The 24204-nt window shown below is 39.2% G+C and overlaps 1 long non-coding RNA gene across 1 annotated transcript in view; it reads left to right on the forward strand.

Moving 5' to 3' along the window:
• The first annotated feature begins 204 nt into the window (after nucleotides 1–204).
• LOC126958999 (uncharacterized) overlaps nucleotides 205–24204 on the forward strand; it is a 62122-nt gene continuing 38122 nt past the window's right edge. Inside the window, exons 1-2 of the long non-coding RNA XR_007727426.1 lie at nucleotides 205–328; nucleotides 2231–2339. This is a non-coding gene — a long non-coding RNA (uncharacterized LOC126958999). The remainder of the gene's footprint in view (nucleotides 329–2230; nucleotides 2340–24204) is intronic.

Genomic DNA, 24204 nt, shown 5'->3' on the forward strand with positions numbered 1-24204 from the left:
CAGAGGAGTTATCGGGGCCAAAAGATGCAAATGAAAGAGAAGAAAGAGCAAGCATGTAGCACAGAAAGTGGAAATACCACAGGAAGTAAAAACTAGAAAAGAACCTTTTAACATTGAGGTTGATGCCTAAGAAATATTTGGCAAAGATAATTGGCGAGGAGAAATAGACAAAAGTCTTTCTTTCCTTTCCAGGTCAAACCAACTCCCTCCTAACATCTGAGAGATGCAGAAGGTATTGCCCACAGTATGGGCTCCTTTAGACATTTGGAAAACCTTGGCTTTCAGCTCCCTGTCATGAATGAACCAAGGATCAAAATGCATCAGCAAGGTAAGAATGATGAATGCAAACATGGATGTTTAGAACTCAGATGCAGATTGTAATATTGATGCAGATTAATCATCCGGAAAGTCAGAGGGGGCTGCTAATACCACCGTGTTCGAAGAACTTTGTCTCAGCAGCTAGTTTGCTTCAAGTGCAGTTGTGATTCATTTGTCAAGAGATTTAGACCCTGGCTAATGGAAAAAGAGCAGACAGGAAGTACAATTAAGGTTAACAAATAAAAATGTCTTAAGTGCTTTTTCATCTAAAAAAATAGCTTAATAATCTATATATTGATTGAACTTAGTTTGGTTTAACTTTGCCAAATATTGATATCATCTTTGATTCACTGATGCTATATGATGCTACAGTTTTTCCATCATAGGTCCATGTTCTTTTTGGTGAAATAAATGTTCCTTTTTGGTAGTTATTACTCAGTTATCTTTTCTGTATTCACTGTTTTTCTCATCGTGAAGTTCAACCACTGGAGATTTCACTGACATCCAACTGCAATCATAGTCATTGGAGGATGGAAATAATTAAACTAGATTATATTCATATTTCATATCTTTTTATAACTTTATATACTTTAATACACCCACAGCGACAGGTAAAAGTGAGTCAAGATTTCATAAAGAGGCATTTCACATTATGTCTAATTGAAAATGCAAAATTAAAAGTGGGTTTTAGCGGTAAAACAACATTAGAACAGAGGCCTTGGCATACGAATGAGTTTACTCAGAAAAATGCATAAACAAACCTATTGTTTAATATTATAAAATCCATTTCCTTTTATTTTTGTTGAGGCTGAGGAAGGAAAAGGATATTTACTAGTTGTGTAAGCTTGGAAAAAATCTCTTAGTGTTCAGGGCTTGAGTTTTCTCACCTGTGAAATGAAGAGATTGGATTAGATTATGTTAGTATATCCTCTAGTTTTAAATTTCCATGATTGTCCTAGAAATCACAGAAACAGTCTGCACAAGAGCTGAGTGTCCTCAAAGGAAAGAAAGTTTTCAAAAGATGCCTCATCTTAATTCATGATGTTCATTGTTTTTCTTATTCTGTTGTAGTGATTGAAATATCCATGTCCATAAAGAAGAGAATCACTTTCCCTTGGACAGAGCTTGACAAAGTACTCAACCTTTATTTAGTTCCCTAAGTAGCATGGCATATGACATGTGAGAGGACTTGGACATTTCACAATCATATTATCCTAAAGGCAACCATAGCTACCTAAGTGTGCGTTTTTGAGCACAGGGAGTAAGAAATATGTGAGTTTAGAGAGTTTGGCAAACAGGGAAGCCAGCTCATAAAGAGTTTTATATGCTCTAAGAGAGTGGCTTAGATCTCTTAACACTGTATTATGAAGGTGATGAAAGCCATCAATAACTTTTAATGAGGAGAGGGGTAGTAAGAAATAAATTATGTGATTTGTATTTTAGAGAGAAAACTCTGGCATAAAGTAGAAAATGAATGGGTGTAGGGATAGCCCACAATCAGCATGATCGATTAAGATGTATGGACGTAGTCCAGGCAGATGAGAAGAAAACTAAAGCAGGGTCAGTGGAAATCTAGAGAGGAGGGTGAACACAATAGTAGTTTAGTAAGGAGAAGATTAGGGAAAGATGGAAGTCGAAGATGACTTTCAGGTTTGTCTTGAGAAACTGGGGAGATGATGAATGTTTGAATAGAGAAAATAATGAGCTTGATTTTATGCATGATGAGTGAAATTGTATCAGGAATGATCACAGGGGAGGAGTAGAGGAAGGAGGGGAAATGTTAACTTTAGAGCAGAGGGAGAAAAAGGATTCCAATAAGAGAAGGTGGAGGCCTCCTAGATGAGGCTTTGGGGTCTCTCTGCTGCCCTTGACTCATTCAGTTGATTAAACAGATTACCTCTTCATACTTAAGGTGTTTATGGCATGGGAGAGACAGAGAGAAACAATCACACTATCATTGGATGAGATGACATCATGATTCTCACCATATTCCTGATGCCACACATGATACCTGACAAATGGTAAGCCACACTATGGTTGTTGAATGAATGGATAAATTCATTAATGAAGTTCTATAGTAAGAGTACATAAAACGTGATATGGGACCATGGAAGAAACAGTGGGCTATTTTTGAGTAGAGAGTCAGATAATATTTCACAGAAAAGGTGGCAAAGAATGGTTGAGAAACAACTGAAGCAAAGGGAGCAGCATTTGTAAAGTCATGTTCATAGAAAAGTGAATCTTTCCTTTATCTCGAGCTGTGGAGGAAGAAGGCGGTGTTGACCTCTATTTTAGAATGGATTATCATATAGGGATCTTTTTTTATCTTAAACGCATTCTTGAAAATATCTCTATTTCACGTTTTGTAGAATAACTATATTATTAGGCTTTGTGCATAAAATAAACAGAAGTGGCATGCACAGTTTCCTCCTTAAATCAAACAGGGAAAATAATTCAACTACGTTATTCTGTCAATCAGTGAGTAAATGATGTAATGATGCTCTTATGTGAACAACAGCATCAACACTGATGAGTAAACCCTGATAATACTTAAAGACTTTACTTTTGGAATGAATAAATGTGGAATAAAGTAGGTTTTGTAAACTACTATCAGTTTTTTGAATAAACTGTAGAACAGAACAATCATAAGTATACATCTTTTCAGTCTTCTTCTTTTCCACCTTCGCAGACTATGGTCCAGAACCCTGTGCTACAGTATCAACTGATCTCTTATTGTAATTTATGTATTAAAAGGCAGTATTTCCTAGATTTTTTTGGTCACATATGTCCCCTTCTTTAATCAAACATTGTTTAATATGTCCTATGCATCAAATATAATGTCATGTATCATGAGTAATATCATACTCTAGCAATATGATTTTTTTTTTTTTTTTTTTTGAGACGAAGTCTCACTCTGTCGCCGAGGCTGGAGTGCAGTGGCACGATCTCGGCTCACTGCAAGCTCGGCCTCCCGGGTTCACACCATTCTTCTGCCTCAGCCTCCTGAGTAGCTGGGACTACAGGCGCCCGCCCCCTCGCCCAGCTAATTTTTTGTATATTTAGTGGAGACGGGGTTTCACTCTGTTACCCAGGATGGTCTTGATCTCTGACCTCGTGATCCGCCCGCCTCGGCCAGCAATATGATATATAATATTATCATAGTATCAATTTGATGCATAGGTCATATTAAAGGAGCTTGCAGACCAGGAGGAGAAACAAAATTTACCCAAATGAACAATAAGAAGCAATAAACAACCAAATTTTAAAGAAATAAGTTCTCATTTTAGCTGCTTGTCTCACATTGATAACAAAAACTTCATTATGCCCAAGAGCCTGGTATGCACATCTGAGAAATTTAAACTTTATTCACCTTCTGCTGTCATATCTCTACTTATACTCTGATGTTTATTCCAACATAGTTGCTTTTAAGGACACTTTGAGAAGCCTTCAATTCAACAAATATTAAATTTATTGTACCAGTCACCTTGCCAGTTAGTTTGGAGGATTCTGAGATGAAAAAGACAAAGGCCCTGCCCTCAAGGTGATTTATTTGGGAATGGGAAGAGTAGGGGTAGGTTGGGAGCTAGACAATGTTACAAATGACTATGCTGTAGGTGGAGTAAGTTAAGGATTACAGAAGTCAAAATGCTTTGGTGGAAAACAAGAGTCTCTCAACGCAGCAGACAAAATAGTAGTAAGAACTTTCTATGTATTAGGTTGCAGGGGAAATAAAAAGGCAGAGAACATAGCTATTCACAAAGTCTTCAAAGAAATAACATCATGTCAGCTTTCAACTTACTGTTACAGAGCATCGTTTCATATCTTTGAAAGGCCAAGGAAGTCAGTAGTGTGTTTTCCTATCCACTGAGCTCAGGATGCTGGGCAATTGTCCCTCTTGTTTGAAACTTAAGTACAGATGGTCCCTGACTTATGACAGTTAGACTTAATGATTTTTCAACTGTATGGTGGTACAAAAGCAATCACATTCAGTACGCTCCTTGACTCACTATGGGGCTATGTCCAGACGACTTAATCATAAGCCGAGGAGCACCTGTATTTTAGGGGCAGCAAGCAGCCAGATGGTTCTCTTCTGTTTCTGAGGTCGGTGGCTGCTTCTGTCAGAGCACTGCTGATGGCTCATCTCTGGCACCTGCCCGTGTCCCCTAGTGTATGGCGGTACCCAATTTCTGTTTGACTTGCCGATATGATTCCCGAGTCAATTCAGTGAATCAACTCTCTGTGGTTTGCATAGTAAGACCACAACTTGTTTCATGCTTTGGGTGGATACCTAAACTGCAAACTTGAATCTCTATTTCTGTAGGGTGGACTCCTAGCTGTTCCAAAAGTTTTGTTAATCCAACTGACACTACTGGTCAGCCTTGGGGGCTCCTGAAGGAAGTTGACAGGTCTAGGAGTCTAGGCCCTGTTCTCTGAGATTCTTATTTAAGAAGAAATAAGCAAGAGTTTTTTAAATGCTCCCAGGTGATTCTCATATGTAGGCAAATCTGAGAGGCATAGAGTGCTGTCCGTGGAAGCCTCTGGGTCCTAGGAACCCTTTCTGCTGTAGTTCTGAAAGAGTGGACTGCTCCTCTAAGGTAAGAGGCCTAGCTTTACCAAGCCCTACTATTCTAGGAGAATCAGCTCGAATATTTTGGTATCAGTTTAAAAATACTATGTAATATTTTACTCACAAGAGCAGTTTGTAGTTTCCTTCAACCCTCCACTTGACAAATATCTCTTGGGCAGCTTATGGCAGCCACTGTGCAAGGTTGATAGGATGTAGCCATGAGAAAACTCTCCTCTGATAGCAAAATTCTACATAGTATGGTAGAAAGAACATAGGCTTCGAATCAGAAAATCTTCCCCGACAGCAAGTACCCATTTCTATATGTGTGAATGAGACTATTTCAGACCCTGCAGCCCCAGTCAAATGTCAGATGTGTGAGGCCAACTGAGTGATCCCCAATAAGACCAGGAGAAACACCCACCCAATACTCAAAATTGTGAGAGACATCAGGCTACTGAGTTTTGGGGTAGTTTGTTTTGTATCAATACATAACTGAAACAGAGACCAAAGCTTTTGCTTTTAACCACCCTTCTAGAAAATGTATATAAAATACATGATATATCCCTTGGCACATAGTAAGTGCTCATTAAATGACCATTCTCATCATAGTTGCTATTTGATCAGGAGGCAAAGCATGCATACTCAAAGAACTCACTAATGGCAATGAAGATAAATGACAATGGGTTAGACAAACATGCAGTGAGAATTTAGGGTCCATTGACTGTGGGCTGGAAGGATAGGCTAGTATTGCAGCAAGCCCTCGAAGCATGCAGGCATTTGAGAAACCTGCAGAAAAAAATCCCATTGTCCTGCAAAACTTTGCCTGGCTCAGCTTACACTTGCTAAACTTATAACCACTGCCCACTTCTCTTTATTGCTCCTTATGTTATTAATGTGAAAGAACATGAGCATCTGCTAAGCACTCCCCAAAGTCACAAAGTTCTATTAAAAAACAAGAGAATTTATTGAAAACAACTGCCATGGAAGGAGAAAGTTTAAACAGAACATAGGCAATTACTGGAAGACCTGTTCCCCTGGTTCCCTTGGATGACTTTCTGGAAGGTGCTGGCATATGAGTCAGAGTGCAATCTTATGACAGGGAGAGAGGTCATCAGAGGCAGGATATTTCTTTTCTTTAGGGAAAAAATAAGGCAGATCAACTAAAGTCTTTTAAACTCTCTCAGTAACTGGAATGATCTTGAATTTTTAAAACATCTTGAAATACTTTAAGAGGGTTTCCAGTCATTACAGTTTTGGTATTGCCAAGAGGTTCGTCTAAGTGCCATTACCTTTGAAAGAAACTTAAAAAAAAAAAAAAAAAAAAACCAAAAGATAATTTAATCATCAAATGGCAATTTGGTCCAATAAGCAGGAGTAAGGCGGTATCAGCATGAATTTCAAAAACCTGCTAAGAGCTATAAATATAGGCTGCAATATTTTGCAATATCTAAATGTTTGGCCTAATGTTGAACATGCTCCATTGTTCGAACCAGCTGTGTTCTTTCACTCTTTCATTTCTATAAAACTAGGATAAAGGCTGTCAAAGCAAACGCGGCAGCGGCAGCAGCAGACTTTCTTGTTGAAAAGTTCTGTGTACATAGTACATAGCAATCTCAAGATGGAACTTTGAATGTTTCCAACCAGAACAAAATCTTCATCTAATTATAAGTGAACTATATTAAGCACAAAAGGCAATTTCAAATTATACTGAAGAAAGTTACATTTTACTCTTTGCTTTCAAAATGCATTTATCGCAATTTCACAAACTAATTGCAAATTCATTTTGCTTAATTTTCTTAGGTTATTTCTTTTATTGCTTCCAAGTGCTCTGCATATTTCTGAACCATCAAAGCCCATAAGGGAGATTTAGAGGGGCTTTTATTTTTTGTTAATTTGTATTTAAAATTGTAGAATAGGAAATGAATCTTTTTTTTTTTCATTTCTTGTTCTTGGATTAATGTGGTGACCAGTAACCCAGCTCCAGTTATTATAGACACATTCAAAATAGAGGGAAAAATGTTACCAGTGATGAGCACATTTGAGAGGCTGGATTTGGAGAAAGACATTACAATTTTAGAGACAAACTCAAATGGAATTGTATGTAATTGTCTTCCATTCATACCTATATGATTGCAGGCCTTAGTATAACTTTGCCTGAGTTTTTAAACTGAGGCAGCTCTCCATTTTCTACGAAGGTTGATTATCCACTATGTAGATTAACTATGGCAAACGGTTCATGGAAGACTGGACTATTTTGCTCTGTTTATTGTAATTCTAGTTTGTCTCTCCCAATTACACGCTTTGCCTAGGATAAAACAATTCTAAACTAAACTCTAAAACGACTGCTTTCCAAAGTCAAATACAAATTGCTACATTAAAAAAATCGGGGGGTTAATTTAACCTCCTCTGGCACCATTGGGTTACTGGTTTCTTGTACTATTTGTAGGGATGGCAGAGAACGCCCAGTGTGCAGTATGTGTGGTTTTGTTTCAGTAGATTCACAGAGAACATTTCTGGTAGGGTTGAATTCATAGTTCAACATAGACTTTATTCATGGATGTCTTATGTCAGAGGGAAGTATCAACCCCAGAAGAGTCTGCACTCCTGTCTTTGGTGGGTGTTGTGACTATGGAGGAAGAAAGCATGGGGCAGGAGGTGTGGAGGTTTGGGGATATTAGTTCTGTATTTCTTCCCTGCATTGGGGCAAATAAGAGAGCTTCTGTAATTGGATTTCTAGGCTCATACGTTTATTATTATTACTTTATCTTCCTGTGCCTAAGTAAATTGCTTTTGTGCTTGTTGATTAATTACCCCTGAAAAATAGGAAGTACGTGCGCTTCTTTCTGCACTTTGTAAATTTTAGCAGTTTTTGCTTGAGGGGAATGTCATTAAATTGTAATAATAACCTACATTTACATAGCACCTTCAATACTTTCATACTAAAGGAACCTAAAATACTTTGAAATTCCCCTGAATAGATGTTATGAGCTATAGATATCTTTCCTTAAATGTCCTGAAATATCATCTTGCCTATAATTAAAATACAGTCATTCTTAAAATATAGCCATGAAAAATGGAAAGTATTCTCTGCTTGGTTGGAGCTGGGATTAACCAAGGATTTTGGATCTTAAGGTTAAAGACATAGAGATCTAATTTACAATTACTTTGGTCCTGGGTTCCCACTGTTGCTTGGCTTACCTACTTATGGCCAGCTAGTCTACCTCACATCACAGAAAACACCCTTCTCATTTTTTTTTTTTAAATAGGGTGACCTGATCCTGCCTCCAACTCCCACCTCAGCTTAGCTGATAGCCAAAATTTATTGCTTTGCTCTTAATGAGCACCTATTGGTTTCTCAGGTTTTTGCTGAAAATATAATCTCAAACTTTCTGTCGCCGAACTCTTGCCAAATACTCACAGCTGAAAGAAATAGTGTAGCTTGAAGGCCTGAAGAACAGAATGGCTTGAAGAATTTCCATATTGCTCATTTCTCCAGATATTTAAATATTTTCCAGTAGGATCAGTTCAGACCACAAGAGAGCTGGGTAGTTTAAGCATCTTATTTTACCCTCCCAGGAGATTTTAAAAAAATTTTGTTTACTACTTTTTTTTCTCAAGAGTGATTTTGGACAGCTGTGCAAAACTGTTGAGCTGTGCTTTGCTGTTGTGTCATCCTCTAGATTGAGAGAAGTTGGGAAGCAAAGTCACGTGAAATGTGCTCTATTTGTCTCAGGTGCAGCACACAATGTTCTCTTGATGTGGACCCCAGGGAGACATCCCTCGCTGATCTCAGTACTAGGAAAGGCCTGGTTTCTTGATAGCAACAGTGTTATTTTTATATAATAGACACTGTGAATCATGTCATATTTTCCTTTGTTTGGCTGCTCACAAGCTCACAGCCACGTTTGTAGCCCACCTCTAGGAGCTGTGCAAATTTTACAGCCTGTATTTCTCTGTGCTAATCTTACCCCTGGCTTTCTATGATTTTTATATTCTTTTTTAAATACTCCACCCTCACTGCCTCTTATTATTTTAGCATGATTTACTGTGTTTATTTTTGAGTCTATATCACATCCTTTTCAGAACACAGAGCAGTAGGTATAAATAAGCAAATAAGTAGTAATAAAATGTATTTCATGGATCTCCAAGTGTGTCTCGATCACTCCACTTATAGGCGAGACAGAGCACTTTCAGCCAGTGCTGCCAGATTGTGTGGCATCCACAAACCCTATCCTTGGCCACCTCAGGCTTCAATCATTGTGGCAAGATGTTTTCTACTCAGCTGTCTAAGAGGAAAAGGTGCTCTGGGCCCAAGTAGGTGAATTCCAATCTTCCCCCCTCTCTGTTGGATACCAAAATTCTTAAGGAACGTAATAGGATATTTGGAGTGAATCCAGTTCCATAAATCCTCTAACGAAGAGATCTCAGGAAGCTCACAAATGCTTGGTCTGCATGACTTCTGGCTCAGGCCTTCCAAATGGAAGGAAATCCTCAGGTAGGAGGAAGGAGGCAGAGCCAGGCATTATACCTCCATCAGGTTGCAATAGCCCTTAAGATGGGAGAGTGAGAAGTGGCTTCCTGGTGGAAGAGAGGACTTGGGTGGTCATAACAGTCTCCAAGGACTCTGTAGACATGGTTTAGGCAAAACAATTGCCACCAGGGTTCCCGAAAATGTGGGAGGTCCCAAGAAATGTGGTAGGAAATTTTAGAGGGCAGGGGTCTCAGATAGTTGGAAACCAGAAGGTTCATCAGTTTTAGAGCCACTGAGCTAGAATTCTGTGAAATGATTTTTTTTTCTCCCTTTCATACCTGGCAAACATTTAAACCCTTTGCAACCATATAAGTTTATGCAATTGTTTTCTTGTTTGGAAGGCAGATATGATGCTGCCAAGTTGCAACCATGGGGCCAAAAGTTTGCCCTGGCACTGTCTGTGTCCTCATTCTTGCCCCTGCCCTGTACTAAGGTTCTGGCAAGAACCTGATTGGGAATTTTCTTTTCTTTCTGGAGTGTGAAAAAAAAAATTTCTTTTCTTTCCTGGAGCCCATGTCCTCATTCCTGCCCTGTACTAAGGTTCTGGCAAGAACCTGATTGGGAATTTTCTTTTCTTTCTGGAGTGTGAAAAATGAGAGGTAGCCAAGGTAAACAGAAATGAACTTAGATAAAAGTTGTATTTCCTTACAGTGACTCTGTTGCCACGTGTGAGGTTTTGTGCATCTTTGAGAACTAACTTTATTGTTCACAATATGGACAAAGAGAAGAACTACACATCATCTCTGACTGTCTTATCAGCTCCTGCAGCGGTGAAAGACAGGGCATTTTAGAGATGTAAATTATTTGCTAGAGGTTACGTGGGAAGTAGAGTAACTGGGATTGGAACAATGAGAAACATTTTGAATTTTCTGAGAAAAGATGATAAAATAATAAAAACTGATATCAATCTAGAAAGTCTGGCGAGAGCAGAGAATTCCACTGCCTAAGCTGATCAGGCATGCTTTTCAGCCCTCGTGTGAATTCCAAGTGACAGTGGGGAGAGGAGGCATCTGCTCTCCAAACACGACACAGTCATGGCAGTAATAATGACAGAGCCTGTAGATAATGCTGTGCCAACTGCAGGTCAATGAGAAGCGAATGCAGGTCTGCAGTATGCACACCTGGGGCTGGCTGGAGGCCTTTGGCACTGTTTCCTGTTTACATGAGTCAGAACCCAGATATCCCCTGGCTTTCTGCCTGATTTTTGAGTCACTACCAGCTTGGAGGGGCCAAGCGAACTGATCTCTCTGGACTATACTAAGGAGACTCTTGGCTTTGACCACGGTCACAGATCTCTCCGGGCCCAGCCTTCTTCCAGTAGCATCATTCGACTTAACTGTTTATAACAAGATTTCACTTAAACTAGCTCCCCTAGTTACTTGAGATAAACAGCACAGAGGGAGAGAGAGAACTGAGGAGAGTAATAGAAAAATGTGTGCTTTTAGCTGAGACTTTCAGCTACTCATTTTGATTTTCAAAATAGCTCCCATTTCTGAATTCTGAATTTCTGAGAGAAAGATGGCAAATCTAATGATTGCCATTTACTTTTTCCAGTGGCTCATCGGTCCTGAAAAATAAGAATTGGAAGGGCAGACACAAGATTGGGGCCAGTCAATTTGGCTTTTTTTCCTCCCCATTATGGCCACTACGCTGGTGTTATTTGGTATGGGTGTGCATCTTCTGCATCCTCATACCTTGCTTTAAATCCCAGAAAGGACGGATGAAAAATTCCTCCCTTTGCTCCTGTTGAAATTATTTCAGTACAGAGTAACATAACCTCCTGTTTTAGTCTTCCATTTAGTTGATATTTGAGTGCCCACTTTAGATACGGCACTGTGCTAGGCACACAAACCTTATGAAGATGAATGGAATGGTTCTTGCCTTAAAATAGCTTTCAATTAACCAAGGAAGCTATAACATATGCTCAACCATCTACAATATTTGGCTTGCTGTGACACATGCATTGGAAAACTTGGAAGTAAAGCTCTGGGGATGTCCAGAGAAGCCAGAGAACATTTTCATTGAGAGGTGAGAAAATGTTTTCTTAAGACTGTAGCTTTTATGGCTGGGCCTTGAGAGACATATAGAATAGAATTTTACAGTTAGAAAGGAGGAAAGAGGTCATTATAGTAACAGCAGTGAGCTACAGCCATTACTGGGTTCAAGAAACAGACACTGGTCCAAGTGTAGGATATATAATATATTAATCATTAGGTTATCTTTAAAATGATTTGTGGTTTTCACATTTTAGCCCATATGTTATCTGTCTGATCTTTATAACAACTTCATATGGTGGGCCTATGATTATTGAGGATAAAGTAAATAAATATATTCCTACTTAGCAGACAGCAGGGAGCCACAAAAGGTATTATTCCAGGGGCGATGTATCTGAGTTGGGCATAATGAAGGCAACTCAGTAGCAAGGATCTTCTGTAGGCTGGACTAAAGTGGGGAAGTTTGGAGCTGGGAAGATCAGCGTTGAAGGTGCAGTGATAGCGTAGGCTGGGACTGAGAGAACACAAAGGAAGAGACAGGAGAAGACACATTACCAAGGTTGAATTGCAGGTCAATAGAAAGTGGTTTGAATGACTCAAAAGCTATTTTATGAAATTCTCTGCTCTGACCCTCCCTTAGTTAGTTATTTTCTCTTTATTTGTATCCTCAGAGGATTCTGGTAACTTTGTTTAGCACTTCTTCCTGTCTCATTTTATTGTTGTTTACATATCTGATACCCAGATTAGGTTATTAGGTTATAAGCTTCTGGCAGCTAAGGATGATGTTACTCATCTTTGTCTTTCCTCAGGGGAAAGTATATAGCACGGTCACTTGAACATAACTAATGTTTAATAAATGCTTGCAGTATTTAACTCAAGTTTGGCAGTGAAAGACAAATCGAGAGCTTAACGCAGCAGGGTTGCAGGAAAGGGTTTATTTATTTATTTTCAGAAACAAGTGAGATACAGTGGAAAGAACATACAAGTTGGAATGAAACTTGGTTTAAATCCTGGCACTACCCACTTATTTCCTACATGACGTCGGCCAAGTTACTTAATGTGTTTAAGCATAATTTCCTCTCATACAAAATGCCAATTATAAAATCGACCTTTTGAGGTTACTGTGAAGACTAAATACAGTCTCATGTGCATATTATCTAATACAATATCTGGCACATAGGATATCTTCAACAGTGTTAGTTAATGTCCTGGACTGCTACAACCCCCTGGCTTGAGTATGTTCCTAGACAAAAGGGGAAAAGAACAAGAGATGGAATTCATAAGAGAAAGGAGAAATAATATAACAAGTTTCAATAAGATGGAGTGACGGAGGAAGAAAGACGGATGCTGCTTCTCTTTAAGTATGTGGGAGGGAGAAAAGGAATCATGAACATTTAAAGAAATTCTGTCAAGTGAAAAAGAAGGGTTCTAGGAACACCAGTCTCAGAAAAGCTGAAAGAAAGATGAACTGCTGGGGTGAGATGTGAGGGGATTTAAATGGGGTTGGGTACTGGAAACTGGGAGACAATATGTGGAGCAGCTGCTATGGAAACCAGGGCAGGAATCAACAAAACCAGAGAAGAATTCTTAGAAGCCGGAAAGGTCAGTGACGCCTGGATGGCATGAGTTTGGAATTTACACAATTAGCAAAGCATCAAAAAGCATGAGTCCAAAATGTTCCTGGCCAGTTCCATTTATGGAGATCTTATCAGTGCTGTGCAAGGCATTGAGTTTCACAGATGGGCTCTCAACCAGTGGTGGGGACACAGTAACAAACAGAGCTGGAAATACACACACACACACACACACACACACACACACACACACACACACACACACACACACGTATTCTATCAAATCAATATATACATAGACATGTATTCTATCATATCAATATATATGTATTCTATCAAAGAAGGATATGTTGATATATTCTTCCAAAGAAACAGGTTGGCTTACCCAATCTAGTGCTATGTTAAATAAGCTTTTTACTTTATACGTGGAGAAGACTTTAGAGATTATCTATTTCAACCCAACACTAGGTGCGAGAACAATGTAAGTGACTGGTCAGCAATTACTTTACCAGGAAACAGTGTGGTATGATACTTAGGAGTGTGGCCCTGGAATTTGACTTTTGGGGTTTGAATCCCAGTTGTGTGACCTTGGGCAAGTTTCCTAACCTGTATAAAATGTATTCAATTATAAAGCATGGATACTAATACCATCATCCTCATAGGATAGTTATAAGCATTAAATGAAATCATCTTTGTAGCATGCTTAGTCTGATGCCTGAGATGAGATGTCACTGCATAAACATTATTTAGACTCAGGTATCTTGATTCTTGTTCATGATTCTGTCTTCTACATGGGGCTGCCTTGTTGACTGATAGATTTCCCTGAGGAATGGCTGTGGATAACTGCCATTGAATGCAAGTTACTTTGGGTACAACTCTTCTTTATTAGCCATACTAAATATATGGGGCCCATCTTCCTTACGAATTTACATATTTAATCCTTTCTTTTCAATGTTCTTTTCAATGTTCCTGTTGAACTTACACAGTGCCATCACAATCAGGATCATCTTGCTTGAAATACTTGTAATGGATTATCTTTGTATATAGTTTATGAAACCAGCCTCATTTTTTTACAGCCATATAGTTTTTACAACCACTTACTTTTGAAGATTAATCTCAACTTTTTTTTTTTTTTTTTTTTTTGAGACAGAGTTTCACTCTTGTTGCCCAGGCTGGTATGCAATGGCATGATCTTGGCTCATTGCAACATCCGCCTCCCAGATTCAAGCAATTCTCCTGCCTCAGCCTCCCAAGTAGCTGAGATTACAGGCGCCTGCCACCATGCCTGGCTAATTTTTGTATTTTTAGTAGAGACAGGGTTTCGCCATGCTGGCCAGGCTAATCTCAACTTTCTTAATGAGAATTCTGTTAAATCGGGAACACTATTAAGCATATTAAGCATATTTTTTGTACAGGGAAACCAAGGAACAGACAGGGTCAGTGAGTTTGCTGAGGCCAAACAGTGACAGAAACGTGGAGCACAAAGCATGGATTATCCACAACTTGGCCCATTGGTTTGGCTTCTCCTCCCGTTATGCCCTCAAATCAACATGAGCTTATCTAGAGACACTTTCTGTGGCCTCGCGGTATTGCATATACGCTTGAGATAGACCATAAAGCACCAAATTATCCTTTTCAGAACCCAGAAATCATAATTCCATTTTTCTGCCTCTACCTTCAATTTTTGTGGCAATGGAAAAAGAATTCAAAATCAGACTGGGCAAGGCCATTTGGGTCTTAGGAAACAAGTCAATTGTTTGTATTTTTTCCATTCCCAAGATATTCTGGGGTTGGTACACACCAGCCTGGAAAAGAGAAGCATCCATGGGCCATCTCATTTCTGACTCAGTCAGCCAGCTGGGTGTTGAGACTATTTCTATGGCTTCCAATCCGTCAATGCTTGAAAACATTTACTACGGAAAGGATCGCTGGCTCGGGGAAGACATTTGTCTAATTCGGCAGCAGTACTTTACACTGCATTTCCAGATTATGCCTCTCCTTGAAAATGATCTATTACAGGAGCAGTTTATAAAATTAAACACTTGTCATTATGCAATGCAAAATTCATGAAGCAACCAAATGTCAGGGATCTACATATTTAAAAGATAGGAGCTTTAGCATTTCTTCCCTGGCAGGGATTCTGAGCAGTAAAAGGCCCAGAGAAAAACATAGCTAATCACAAAGCTGTTTTGGAATGGACCAAACCATTCCTTTTTGGGACTGTTACTCTAAAGGGACTCTTTCTCTGGTGGAAAAATAATTGTCTACTTAATAATTATTTATTGAATATTTATGTGCCAATCAGTGTGCAAAGTACTGGGACAACATTAATGAATAGAAGCAGTGTCCTGGCTCTCATGGAGCCTACATTTTAATGAGAATGAGGTGAGAGAGGTAGGCAATAAACAAGTAAACAAATAAATGAACATGAAATTTTTTTTTTTGATAATGTTCCCTCCCTGCCCACACATACTCCTTTTTTCTATTAGAGGAAAAGGATATCTATCCTCTCAAACTACAGTAGCCTTTTTTGAATGGCCAGGGCCAAGTTACTCATCTGTGAACTGTTAACACCGAGCAATTATGGGGTACAGGGTACCACTGTAGATACAGACATGCTAGAATATCATAGGGTGAAAAATAAATTAGCTATCTTCAAGAAACTTTCCTTGGAAGATATACAAAACACACTCTTGATAAAGCTGATGATCATGCTGTTAGAACCCTCTGATCCATGTTCTCTCCCATTACTTTGCTTTTAGCTTTAGAGGATAGAGGAATAAATACTCATTCCTAGGTAATTTAATTGGGCCCCCTTGTATAGGGGCCCAATTACCCATCCATTTGAAGCTCATAAAGAATACCTCTGGCCAATTCTCATGCCTCAGCCTCCTGAGTAGCTGGGACTACAAGTGTGCGCCACCACACCTGGCTAATTTTGGTATTTTTTATTAGAGACAGGATTTTGCTATGTTGGCCAGGCCAGTCTCAAACTTCTGACCTCAAGTGATCTGCCCACGATGGCCTCCCAAAGTGCTGGGATGTTCTCTCCCATTACTTTGCTTTTAGCTTTGGAGGACAGAGGAATAAATACTCATTGCCAGGTTTGGCCTGTGATAGATACAGGAGCATTAGGCAACTTAGGCCTTTCCATAGGGACCCAATTACCCATCCATTTTAAGCTCATAAAGAACAACCCTGGCTACTCAGGAGGCTGAGGCATGAGAATTGCTTGAGCTGGGAGGCGGAGGTTGCAGTGAGGCGAGATCGCACCACTGCATTCCAGCCTGGGTGACAGAGCAAGACTCTGTCTCAAACACACACACACACACACACACACACACACACACACACACACACACACACACAAAACAAAAGAAAAGAATACCCCTTGCTAGAGGGACCAGTGACTTATGAGTCAACCCCTAATACCTTCTCCATTGAGAACCATACGTACTGGCCATGATTCCTCTTGGGTGTCTGTGCTATCAGTTAAGACGCATGAGTACGTTACTGGCTTCTCCTCAGAGCTCTGTTGTCACCTCTCATACCATACTCACCAGTTCACCCCAAAGCAATTGTGTCATGAGATTTACACCTGGCTGCTTTGCTACAGTCATTTTGATGCCAGGAACTTTTTGACATGGAAACATGGTTTTGACCTAATACTTTAGCCTCTGACTTTCAGTGTTTTAAAATATGCATCATGTTGAGAGTTAAGAGTGTAGTAAGGGTCGGGATATTGATTTTGCATGTTAACTAGTAATGACACAAAAAATAGTGATGTTACATATTGAAAGTGCCGTTTTGATGTCAAAGTAGCTACATCAAAATGATTTTGTCAAAATTGATGCATTTATCAATCACAATGTCAAAAAGTTATTCTTGGATTGTCCTCTTACTTCATCTTCATTACTCATCTAGGGTATGATGGAGGATTCTATTCCAGAAAACTTCCTAATCTGAAAATGACATAGGCATCCAGCCTCAGCAGCAAACCATAAATCAGACGTCATGTGGCTCTCCTGGTGAGGCACAACAATGCGCACGTAGGCCAGAAAGCAGGAACCATCTATCTACTGAGGTCATGGAGGCCACCAAACAATGGCCTGTTCACATTCTTTTTATGAGCATCCCTATTCCCCTGCAAGTGCGACCATTGAGGGAGGATCTCAGAGTAGAAGAGAGATCAAAGACAGATGTGATCCATCTTAGATTGCTATCAGGTGAATGTGCATTTTGAGAAATTGATAAGACCTAGTTTTTGGAAGGAGTGAATGAGTATTCCAGAGGGAAAGACTGTTGTGTGCAAAATATTCCTGTGCAGAGAATGTTAGAGAAGTGAATTTGACTAGAACTTGGGACATGTTCAGGGACTGAATAGAAGAAAATGAAATGTAGTTGAAGAAGGGCCTTGAATGTGTGTGGCTACAGAAATGGATGTGATATTGAGAGGCAATAAGAAGCTATTATGACGTTTAACAGCTAAGCTATATGACAGCAAACTGGTTGAAAGACTACCCAAACTTCTTTGTAGGAGGAACTGGTACAGGAGTGGAACTAGAAGCTAGGAGAGCTGCCCCAGAAGTTTCTCTGCAACCCAGGCATAAGGCAATGAGGATTTAAACTCATTGTAAACTGGTTGCTGAAGTGGAAATAGAGATGCATATTTGAATGAAATAAAGAAGAAGAAATTTGCTAGTCTTGGGGAAAGATTAAATATCAGGAGTTAAAAAAGGATAACTCCAAAACGAATCTAAGATACTCAGCTTAGCTGAAGACTGGCCATAGTGTTGCCATTGATAGTAATGGACAAACTTGGGAAGTGTGTCATTTTGAGGATGAGTACCATGAATCCAAAGTTTACTATTATAGTGTTGATGGGACAACCAAGAAGAACTATTCTGCTGTGAAGATAAATGATGGTATGGGCTTGGAAAGAGTCTGAAAAATCACAGTAGAAATGGAAGACTTAAGACCTTTGTAGAAGTGGAATTATGTGATCAAATTATCATGATCACCATCACTGTCATCATGAAGCATTGTGTGAAGATACAGTGGGAGTGAGTAAATGTATTTGTAAAGTCACAAACATAGATATGGACAAAATCCAAGTTTAGATATAGTCCTCAATAAGGGAAGAGAAGAAATAAGTAAAACCAATGGAAACAATGAGGTATATGATAAATAGAATTGGCGAATAGAATAGAGAGTGCTTCAAGAAAGGGATGTGATCAGGGTGTCATGACGAAGCAGTGAATTCAAGAAGGGGGATGGAATTTGATCATCTAGAGAGGCTAACTTCCTTTTGAGAAAGTTGTGAGTTTACAGGCATGGTTAATTAGGGAGTGGCTGCAGAAGTAGAGACTGTAATAAAATGAAGTTTAGAAAGGACAGAATTGAAATCAGAAGGAACTTAGAGGTCATCTATGATAACTTACTCTCCATTTCAGGACTCACGTTCAGGAGCTGCAGCCCTAACAGTTACTCACTCTGTCTTGTTGGAAGGACACCGTCTAATCTGTCAGGCAGTTGATTCCATACTGGGAGATTAGCATATTGGGTTGGTGAATTCTTCATTTCATTGAGATAAAAATACAAAAAGATACAACCACGGAAGAAAGAAATTTGCTGGTAGCAGGAAAGTATGGAGGGTTCAAGTAAAGTTCTTGTATTTATTTTAACTAGAAGGGAGGTTTGTGTATAGTTAAAGGAAAAGAAAAAGAAGCATGAGAGAGGAAAGGGTTAAAGAGTAGCAAGGAGACGGATGTGAAGCTTCTTTCAGGCCAGAAGCAGGAAGTGATCAGAGACACAGATGGAAAGGTTATTTTCATTTGATTTATCCACCCACTAACCGGTGTCTGATATAGTGCTTTTAGCATAGTGCGTGTGCAGCACAGAGATGTGCTGATTGATTAATTGAGGAGAAGAAAGGTACTTTTGAGATCCAAGAAAAGATAAAGGGAGAGATTCAGAAGCAGATCTGGGATCTAACGAGTGATCCAAATCATGTGAGCTGAGGAGCAAGACAAATTCAGAAGCTTCACTTTTGGCCACTATAAAGAAAATGGCTGCTGTTTTAGTCGATTTTAAAGATAATGATTTTTTTAAGCCATCTGACTCCTTTGTGCCTTCTATCAGAATTGAAGTAACAGGCAAGGCATTCAGATAAAACTGTCCCTCCTGGAGGAAGAGACATGCCAAGAGAACCTTGGCCAGATGGGAGCTGCAGAAAGGGGCTCAGAGGGGCATTTTCCTTGCCCAGTCAGTTTGGATTTAAACCAGGTGCCTCCAGGGTAGGCCAGAGCTTTGCCAGTCAAGAGCAGGGGTGTAAGCTGCCGTTGTGTGAAAACAAGTTAAGTTGCTTGGTTCCAAGGAATGTGGTCCAAGTGTCATAAATGCATCTGTTTAATAATGCATATCAGTAGCTCTTCCAGAATTTGGGCGCCTTGAGCTGCCTTTGTTTCCTCATTTCCAGAAAAATGAACAAGTCCGTGTCTTGACAAAAGCACTAGATGGCAGCATAGGACATCTATTCAACTGTCTTCTCTCCGCAGGCTGCTGGAATTTTGACAGATACAAAACGGTACCTGTGGTTTTGTGTATAAAACTGGTATAACTGTTTGTACATTTAAAAAATGTAACAATAAATTAAACATAAGGGAAAAGGGTTGCTAATAAATACAGCGTTAGATTGTATTTTTGTATACCAGGTGACAAGCCTGGGCATTCAAACCTGATTTGTTTGGGGATGGGCAGGATGGGAAGCGAGTTGAAAGAGTTGCAAAATGTACATGCTGGGTGGTTATAGCTTCCTTGAGGGTTGTTGTTGGTTTACCCATATGTCTGTGTGCATTCCATAGAGGTGAAAATTTAGGGAAGTGAGGGGTAAGATATGTCTGAAAGTCTGGATACAAGGGACGTTGGAAGAAAGCACCATTCTGTGATTCTCTAACTCACTGTTTTGATGGGTGGAAGGTGAAAGTGTGAGCTCATTATTTTTGCTTTTCTTAAAGTGACAAATAATGGCTTCTCATTCTCTTACTCATCATTTAGAAAGTGGGTCTGTGAAACCTGCACACATTCTAGCCTATAGGACTATATAGGCTCTATACTATCAGTATATACTACCGTCTTTTTTCTTTAGTCTGGTTGATTCACTTTCTTGGTTAGAACAACTGCTACCTGAGACACTAAGGGCATAGATTTGACTCTCGTCAGGATCAGTTGGCATGCTACAGAAAAGAAGAAAACAACAACAATCCTAAGATCGCACACGGAAAATCCACTTAACCAGCTCTGCAAATATTCTTCACCACTTCAAGAAAAGTAATTCAAAGCACACATCCTATCAATATGGTCAGAAGCATTATCTTTTTATTCATTCTTTCATTTAACAAACATTTATTATCTACTATGTGCCAAGCACTGTGCTGGGTAATAAAAGAGATCTAAAAAAACACAAAACCAAACCAAAACAAAAATGACCCAAACACTATATAACATAATACACATCTCCTTTACTACAAAGATGATATTAATAGCAGTTACTGTTGGTATAATGGTTTATAGTTCCTGACACACTTTCATCCACAATATCTTATTTGGTTCTTACAATGAACCTGCCATTTGGATTTTTTTACAGGTGAGGAACTGAGATTTAGAAATTATTAATAATTTGCCTAAATCATAGTCAATTAATGATATTTCTGGCACTTAAAACTAGTATTTTGATCCTAATTCTTAAACTTTTTTTTACTATACCATACAACTGTAAAGAAAATGCTTCATATTTTATACCATTTCAAACTCTTCTCTGAAAACATTTTGGTCTCGGGAATCTGGGAAATTTAGAACAAAGATTTGAATTCAAGTGCTATATGATTATTTATTTGGTAAATACAGTTTAGAAATAAAGAAGTGTTCCACTAACTGTAGAACAAAAACTTGTAACGTGCCAAGGAAGAAAATTCCACCTTGATTTATTCTTATTTTATTTCTTGTTTGTAAATAGGGCAAATATCATATATAAGAATGCTACTGAAAACAGTATTTGTCCTACTATATATAGAGAGAGTGTATACAGACAGACAGAGAGAGAGAATACAAATTTCTTATGGCGAAGGAAGGGCTGTTTTCTAGATATTTCTTTACTTCATATGCCTCAATGTCTCTCATTTCACTCATCGTTTTTCCTGGGTTTCTGTGTTTTGCTCCAAATCGTATACCCACCACTGTGCAAACTGTCTGTCACGTAGAGGCTTTTCATTTAGTTGTTGAATAAATGGAATAAAGAAAAGCAAAGAGTCTCTACCTATTAACCTCATTTGGTCCAGCCCCAGCCAACCTTCTGCCTCATTCCAGGGGATCTCTCAATTTTAAGAACAGAACTTACCTCAAATCCTATCTACAAAACAAGACTGTCCCTAACCTTCACTTATAGTGTATAGTCTATTGCTGCACAATGTAGTGCCTGTTTTTAGCTTTTCTTGTATTCTCTGGTTGTATCATGTGGGCGAGTAATGTTTCCCAACCAGAGCATCAGGTCTAGGAGGGCAGTGCTTGTCATCACATAATATCCGTTTACTTGCATTTCACAACATGTCTATTTAAATGTGTAAATTCTGTGTAGTCATGCCTTTCTCTGATGGCACATTCCAGTCTAATTCCATCTACAGGCACTTGAGCATAAGCAGGGAGGTGGAGATGCTATCTTCTGGGGGGTGCTGCACCAGGTGAAATCATCCTATTTCACTGTAGGCATTCAAAGCCAACAAAGACGCCGTGTTGCTCTATTCCCAGGGGCTGCTGATTGCCCATTTTAGTGATCTGAGTCCATCATCTCTTTCTTAGCTGGTCACAAAGGGCTAGTTGTAAACAACCACTGTCCAAATTGATCATATTACTCAGGAGATGAACAACCACCAGGTATAATCTCAGTTGGTGTCTGGAAGGCTTAGATGTGTGATGTAAATCAGAAGCAAAGACCATAAAAAAGTAGGTTGATTTCCTGTTACTTAGCATTCAGTGGAATGAATCATTTAAATGCTTAGTGATTTTTTTAAACTAGCGTTCAACATAGAGATTAATGAGGTTTTTTTTTCCCTCCTCTGCTTTCTGTGTACATAAGCCCACAGTTGGCTTATCCATAGGCAATATGTTGCCATCTATATGATAGGATTTGAAGTATACTACAAAGTCCCTAGACTTCTCCCTTACTGGCCTACTATAGTGCAATCACTAGAATCATTTATTTTGAATAAGGCATTGTCTCTGAAGAATTTCTATAAAAATGGCTATTACATGCCAGAGACATTAGAAATTATTAACAAGGAATAATTCATTAGGTTGCTTAATTTTCACTCAACATTGGCACCACCGCTGTCCCCCATCCTCCGCAGAATAAGTAAGAGGGCAGAAATGGAAAAATCACTCTGAGGTAGAAATTTCTAAAACTATCTTTATTCAGTTTATAATTAAAGTTAGAGTCAATGGAAATTTGGAACCACCCAAAAGGAAAATTTAGATCTTGTTGTGAGAATATTTTAAATACTAATGTTCCCCCTGCTATGTTGGTATTATAATTCTCAACAGGAAATGACTCAGAATTCCTTCTAAGCCTTTATGTGGGGCCACAAGAATGTGGAAATACTTTTGCTTTCCACAAGGACAAGAGACTAGGAGATCAAAGTCCAAAGTCAATCATAAGAGACCAGAGATCCAGGCCAAGTGTTGGAGCTTTCTGCTCAGGGATGCAAGAGCTGCATGGCTTATTCCAGGCATGGGGTGTCCAAGTTCTCTCTTTCCTGACTCTGTGTTTCCTTGTAAATCTTAGGGACCTTTTTGAATCTCAAATTCCAACAGATGACAAAAGCATCTCTTCAAATAAGCCCGTAAGGGTGTGAGTGTGAGTGTATGTGCACATGCCCTCAGGAGAAGGGCAAAGGAAGTCTCTCACAGACTAAGTGAGATTAAACCTGACAGTGCAAATTAATTTTACTACGAAAAGATTGTGCCTGAAGCCCACACTTACATATAGTGTCTGCTTTCATAAATGAAGATAACTGTTTGAGAAAGAGGTGAAATGATAAAAGCACATTGTTATTATTACTTTTTTAATCTTATCGAGTGATGGAGAAGAGAGAAAGGACAGGATCCCAGTTCCACATTCTCAGGCATTATCCCACTAGATTGGTCTGAGGTTTGAGGTACAGCTTCACTTGGTCTCAGGTCTGATTAACTCATATGAACCTACTGGTTTGTGGTTCTTCTATCAAATCTCCCGAACCCCTCTATAGCTGCTCTTGCCTTTAAGGTTTGACCCATCTCACTTTGATGACTCACCTCTTGCTCTGTCAGAGGTCCAGGGAAATACATGCTTTCATGGTACTATTCCAGGGAGAGCACACAGCAACACAGAGTGGGAATGAAGGGTGGCCCTGCAGCTTGGTTCCTGGTTCCAGTGTCCCATCTTCTCATGGTCTTTAGTCTTTGTGGTGTTTACCTGTATGTTATCATTTCGTATTTGTGATACCAGTTTAGGAAAACCTGACCATTTCTTTGCAGGCACCATATCTATAGAATTAATAGATCTGTGGGCCTAATTAAGAAGAGAATCTCTAAGGCACCAGATCTCTTAGCAACTCAGGCTAAACGACTTCAATTGCCAAATAATCAGTTTTGCATTTAGCAATGTGCCTGAAGTTGAAGTTTTAGGGAGAAGAATGAGAATCAAAGGATTCTGTGTGTTTTTGTGTATATGGTGTCATAGTGGTGGTGGTGGTGGTGGTGGTGGTGGTGGTGTGTGTGTGTGTGTCTTCTTGTGTCTGTGTATGTATGCATGGATGGTGAATCTTGTATTTCCACAGCTTAGTCAAGTTAATAGGAATAATACTATCATACGGTTTTAGGCAAGTTGTTCACTTACATTATTGGCATATTCAAGTACCTGTAGCTGGGCCAAATGAAAACTGAACTAAACTATACATTCAGTTAATTTACTTGCTATTTAGTTCTACCAGACAGCTCAAATGTCAACTGATCAGTATGTGGTTCTGACAAGACAGTATAAGGTTCTAGAATGGGCTCAGGCTTTGAGGACTAGTGTTCTGGCCTTGGTATACTGTCCTACCTGTGCAACACCTCAGATGATTGTTGGGAGGAAGAACCTAGGTGTACCAAGGAAAGCGTCCAGCATGTGGCCTATCATCTAGCAGGTTT

This window comes from Macaca thibetana, chromosome 7, assembly GCF_024542745.1.
Source record: "Macaca thibetana thibetana isolate TM-01 chromosome 7, ASM2454274v1, whole genome shotgun sequence".
Lineage (NCBI taxonomy): Eukaryota > Metazoa > Chordata > Mammalia > Primates > Cercopithecidae > Macaca > Macaca thibetana.